The sequence below is a fragment of the Schistocerca serialis genome, unplaced genomic scaffold, assembly GCF_023864345.2.
Source record: "Schistocerca serialis cubense isolate TAMUIC-IGC-003099 unplaced genomic scaffold, iqSchSeri2.2 HiC_scaffold_1205, whole genome shotgun sequence".
NCBI classification, from domain to species: domain Eukaryota; kingdom Metazoa; phylum Arthropoda; class Insecta; order Orthoptera; family Acrididae; genus Schistocerca; species Schistocerca serialis.
Genome location: NW_026047409.1, coordinates 105,001 through 111,338, shown reverse-complemented (window position 1 = coordinate 111,338; position 6,338 = coordinate 105,001).

The following is a 6,338-nucleotide window of genomic DNA, read 5'->3' as shown; positions in this document are numbered from 1 at the left end:
CCTTAACCCAACCTATGTTGGGCCTTAACCCAACCTATGTTGGGCCTTAACCCAACACACGTTGGGCCTTAACCCAACACACGTTGGGCCTTAACCCAACACACGTTGGGCCTTAACCCAACACACGTTGGGCCTTAACCCAACACACGTTGGGCCTTAACCCAACACACGTTGGGCCTTAACCCAACACACGTTGGGCCTTAACCCAACACACGTTGGGCCTTAACCCAACACACGTTGGGCCTTAACCCAACACACGTTGGGCCTTAACCCAACACACGTTGGGCCTTAACCCAACACACGTTGGGCCTTAACCCAACACACGTTGGGCCTTAACCCAACACACGTTGGGCCTTAACCCAACACACGTTGGGCCTTAACCCAACACACGTTGGGCCTTAACCCAACACACGTTGGGCCTTAACCCAACACACGTTGGGCCTTAACCTGCTCTGTAATTGTCATACGACGCGTTAAATTAGTGTAGTGTTGCCTAACTGCAACCCCCGCAATATAGTTTGCTACTCGCACTGCCCGGTCCCCAGTGTATCGCTTCATGTTAAACACCTTGCAGCTATACACTGTAATGTGGATGGCAGCAGGACGTACATGCTCAATGCCCTTTGCAGTTGTTCATTGGCATTTGCAGTTGTTCATTGGCATTCGCATGGCGAAGCACTTAGCCTACGCTGTGGTACGGCCTGTGTCAACTGTCCGCTGATGTTGTACGTCCAAATCACACACTGTACTGCACATTGGTCCTCATGTACTGAATGATACATCGTGGTACATGTGACCGTACAACGACTGCGCCAACAACGGCGAACCATGCGGTCCAAATGTTGTGCACTCAGCTACGTGTCGTCTCCCTATAAGAGCTGGATTGCAGTGTGGTATGCCCTGGATGGCGATCAGCATGAGCCGTCTGTTGATGTAGTGGCGCGTGTTGTCAGACGTAGTCGTCTCTTCTCACACACCGTGATAGCATGGTGCACTGCGTTCCACATCTGCGACATGCGACAGAGGCCGGTTGACAGTCGTTCGCGCAATGGACATCGCATACGTACGGGGGCCACCTTCCACGTGTTCGCGAAGCGTGCACATGTTGTTGCGTGTATGTGGGCAGACATAGTGTGTCGTGACACCTGACACAGGCATGCAACAATCGTTGAATTTGCAAATGGCGATGGACGCCTACGTTTGCTGGTGACGTTACGCAAATGAACAACTGGTAAACCGTTGTGGTGCGGTTGTTCTCGCTAGAGGTGAATCAGTGATGGCGACGATCGGTTGAGCTACCAACCGGTTGTTCCAGCGATACCCACCATGCCCACGAACGTGAATGGCATCTGGGTGTGAAGCGATACGCGGCGGTGGCTGGGTGGGACCGTCCCCGGCCGGTGAGGGGGGGCCTCCCGGCGTGCTGGCCGCGCGGTGCGTGGGCGCACGCGCTACAGCCGGCTGGTGGGGGCGGCCAGTGGCAGGCGCGCCGGCCGACGGAGGCGGCAGGCGGCGCAGCTGCGCGCCGGCGCACCCTGCACGCGGCGCCGTGCGGCCAAAGTAGGTCCTCGCGGGCCCGGTGCGAAGCGCGGTGGACATCTGCAGTGTGCTGGTCCGATTGAGGACTGTGTGCGCTGAGGATGCGCCGCCGCCCGGCGCTCGGCGCCGCGACGCCGTCTGCTGCTCGGTCGCCTCTGCGGTTCTCGCAGGTGGTTTGTATCGCAGCTGTGCGGACGTGTTGGCGCGTGCGCTGTGCTGGGAGAGTTCGCTTCGGCACCCAAGTGGGGCTTTTGTCCTTCTGTGGCGCTGGCGTTGGAGCTGCCGGTCACCGTAGGTGGCGCGTGTTGTCTCCCGCCGGCAATGCCACGACAGCACGCTCCCGGGCCTCTGTCGGCAGCGGCAAGCTCAGTTGGGAGCACGGGTGGTCGCACCTAAAGCGTCTACTCGCCAAACCCCGGGCGATTGCGCCTCTCTCGAACCCGACCAAGTACTTAGGACGGCGCTGCGCGCCGCCGGGACCTGAGAGGGTTTCGAGGTGTATGGTGCAGGGGAGCTCAGCCTCCTCCTGTTTGCAGAATAATTGAGCGGACGCTTGCGTGTTCGCGCGGGCCCCCGGGACACACTCCCGGGCGGCCGGCTGCTCAGCTCTAGTTGACGCAGCTCCCTGGTTGATCCTGCCAGTAGTCATATGCTTGTCTCAAAGATTAAGCCATGCATGTCTCAGTACAAGCCGCATTAAGGTGAAACCGCGAATGGCTCATTAAATCAGTTATGGTTCCTTAGATCGTACCCACGTTACTTGGATAACTGTGGTAATTCTAGAGCTAATACATGCAAACAGAGTCCCGATCAAGGGAGTCCTGTGCTAGAACTGCCGGTGCAGGTCAATACAGTTACCAGTACAAATACACAAATAAATAGCACCAATGTGAATACTGACTCGAGACAACCAAAAGCTGTGAGAACAGTGGTTGATCCGGTCAGAATATATCCCAATCTCGAGCATTCCCTACAATTATCCCGCCTGGAGGAGCCGGCTGTCCTAACCACCGCACTGCGACATCTAGTGCGGGTAGGACATAGATACGGGCGCAAGGTCACCTTCTCGGCCATGGAGGCTGTAGACAGGGTACAACTAAAGACAATGAATCTCCCCACTGACTTCGGCGCCCTGCGTGACCTAGTAAGAAAGGTGTTTGAGAGAAGAAATGAAACCTTTAATTTAGAGGAAATATATAATCAGTCTGTCCTATCCAATGGGAGAATAGCTTACAACTGGACAAAAACCTTCCCAGAATCATATGTGCACACATATTTCCCATAGTTACAGAAATAAAGATAGGACAGCTAAACGCACACAATAGTAGACTGGTCATGCAGGAACTTCGGAGAGTGGTGGAGGAGAGGAGTCTTGACGTGCTCTGTTTGCAGGAGCCATACTCTCTTGCGGGGAACATAGCCTACGCTGCCATGAGCTGGCAAGTAGTAAGTTTTGGAGACGATCCGAAAGCCACCATCATAATAATCAACAAGGCACTGAGGGCAACAGTGCTCTCACACCTCTCGGACGACCACTGCAATGTTATTGAACTGCAGTCACCAAATGGCGTCATATATTTAATAAATATGTACTTTCAGTACGGTACAGAAATTGACCTGTACCTTGACCAACTTACGCAGGTGGCAACGGTGCTGAGGGGCAGAAAGGCAGTTGTGGTGGCGGACGTGAACGCCAAATCCCCCCTATGGCACAGTGGCACTCGAGATGAAAGGGGAAGCAAGCTGGAAGAGACTATTATGTCTCTGCAACTCCTCATTGCCAACAGACCTGGAAACCCCCCCACCTACACAGGAGGGGGAGGGAATGGAACCAATATTGACATCACAATGATGACAGCCAATATCGCTGCCAATATACAAAATTGGACTGTTACTGACGGGGACACTACCAGCGATCACAACCTGATCACATTCACAATCACAGATCAGGAGCGCCACTGGGACATAGGGTGGGAAGTACAACTAAATTATAACAGGACCAATTGGGAGCGTCTCGCAGGAGAGTTTGACCCTCCGACATGGCCGGAAGATGACGATGACGTCAACAAACACGCCGAAGAACTGGTGGGCGCTCTCACCAGGGCGGTAAAGGCTGCTGTACCAACCAGGAGGAGAGCCGTTGCGGCTTCTCCATCACCATGGTCTGCGGAACTAGGGCAGATGCGTCAGTCTGTCAGGAGGGCGAGGAGGTATTACCAGCGAAGTGTCGTCTGGGAAGAAAAACAAAGATGGCTGCAAACATATAGGGAAGCCAAAGAGCAGTTTCAGAAAGAACTGCGAACAGTCAGGCTGGAAAGCTGGAAAAAATATGTGCACAGCCAATTGGCTATTGATCCCTGGGGCACTCCTTACAAAATAGTAAGGGAAAAAATCAGGTCGCCAATGGTGCTTTCCACAATCAGGGATGGAAATCGGATGACTGGGTCTTGGCAGGAAACTGCTGAGGTCCTTCTCCACCAACTCCTCCCTGATGATGAAGAGGAAGAGGACACAGAAGAACAACGCCTAATTAGGCAGGCTCTGCAAGCAGACTATGAGAATAACATCATGGTGTACCCTTTCTCTGAAGAAGAAGTTGCAGCCCACATTAAATCGCTAAAGAAAGGAAAGGCCCCAGGACCAGACGGCATCATCGCGGAGGTGGTGCAGTACCTCGCTCCTCAACTAGTGACACCTTTAGCAAGAATTTACAATGAGGCCCTGCGCCTTAGAACATTCCCTAAAATCTGGAAGCAGGCCAACGTTGTAATCATCAAAAAGGGGCAAGACAAAGACCCTAAAGAAGCAAAATCTTACAGACCCATTTGTCTGTTGGACCTGTTGGGCAAACTGCTGGAGAAGTTACTGGCTGACAGACTGACAGCACACCGAGTGCTGTGCGGGATGAGTGACAGGCAATTCGGTTTTCGGCAGGGGCGATCTGCGTGTGACGCAATTGCCCTCGCATCCGAGGTCTGTGGGTCGTCTCCGCACAAGTACATAGTTGGCATCATGGTGGATATCAGTGGCGCCTTTGACAACCTGTGGTGGCCTTCGCTCTTCTCCTGCCTGCGGGAGAAGGAGTGTCCAGGGCCGCTATACGGCTGTCTCAGGAGCTATTGTATGGAAAGAGAGGTCTGGCTATCGTCCCCTAGCGAGCGAATAGGCAAGAAGGTCACGAAGGGGTGTCCACAGGGCTCTGTCCTGGGGCCACTCTTTTGGGACATAAATATGGAGCCTCTTCTGGAGAGCTTGGAAAACAGTGTGGATGTGCTAGAGGCGATAGCTTACGCTGACGACCTCCTTCTGCTGGTTGGCGGCCGAAGTCGCGAGGACCTCGAACCCAAAATCAATAGGACATTATCAATTCTCACGCAGTGGTGCCAGAACACGAAAATGACCATTGCGCCTAACAAGTCTACATACCTATTACTGAAAGGCCAATTGGCCAGAAATCCAACAGTAAGAATCGAGGGCTCACCAGTGATTCGGCGTCGTGAGGCCCGGTATTTAGGGGTTATAATCGATGAAAGGTGGAATTTCGCCAAACATATAGAATCAGCAACACAAAAATCACTCGAAGCTCTAAACAACTTAATCACAATAGGACACAGTAGATTTCATCTCCCACCAGAACTCATTAAGCTATATCACAATACCATTCTTGTCTCTATCATGGGTTACGGCTCCGGAGTGTGGGCACGCAGGCTCACGAGGGTTGTGCCCGCTATGTCTGTGAGGAGGGTGCAACGCAACATGCTTTTGCGCTCCATCGGAGCGTACAGAACATCTCCGGGAGGGGCACTACTAGTACTTATGGGGGTGTGTCCCCTGGATATCAAAATCCGGGAACAGGCAGCCTGGTACTGGGTTAAAAGGGGAGACATAGATAAGACTGAAAGTATCTTGGGAGTGCGGGTGGGGGACAAGTTTGCCATTAAGAGGAGAGGAGAAGAGTTATGGCAAGAACTCTGGGATGCTGACACAACAGGCCGAAGGACTTACCAGCTGCTCCCAAATATCAAAGAACGTTTCCAACTATCGCATTTCCAGCCAAGTAAGGGACTGTTGCACTTCCTCACAGGACGTGGACCGTATCCGGCATATCTATGCCGATTCGGGAAAAGGGCTACCCCCTCGTGTGACTGCGGAGCTGAATGGGGTACTCCGGACCACGTGATCTATGAGTGCCCCATCTTCGATGATGTAGCCAGTGACCTAAGAAACCAGTTGCCTCACAACAATACGTATCAGTTAATCAGAGATCCCACCACATTCAACATAGTAAACCGCCTTGCCAGCGAGGTATCAGCAAAGGTCCTGCGGGAATATTTAAGGGAAAACACTTGAACAACCGGACATGACATGACTGAAGGCGACCCATCCCATTCCGCCGGGGCGTGGACTGGCCAATCGCCGTGACGGTAGGAATCCGCCACGCTCCGGAACAGGGGGAGGGAGCGCCAACACCCGGATTCGACATTTGCGCACCGATCATGACTTAGCAATAGTTAGACCTTAAGTATATAGTAGACAGAAAATCTTAACAGAACCTGCAGCGATCTTCAAAAGGCCAGCCCAGTGCCAGGGGCATGCTCACTGGGATTAGCTCAGTGGGCACGGCCACACAGTAGGTTTATACAAACATCTGGCACGCCTGTAACGCTGCAGGAGGTAGTTCCTAGATTAGTTAGCAAGAGTAAAAGTAGATCTTACCCAACAAAGAAACTAACTCTTAGTTCCTGTAGCAAGTAAGTTACTAACACTAGAATAGAAGTATAAATGCTGCTAATATTCAA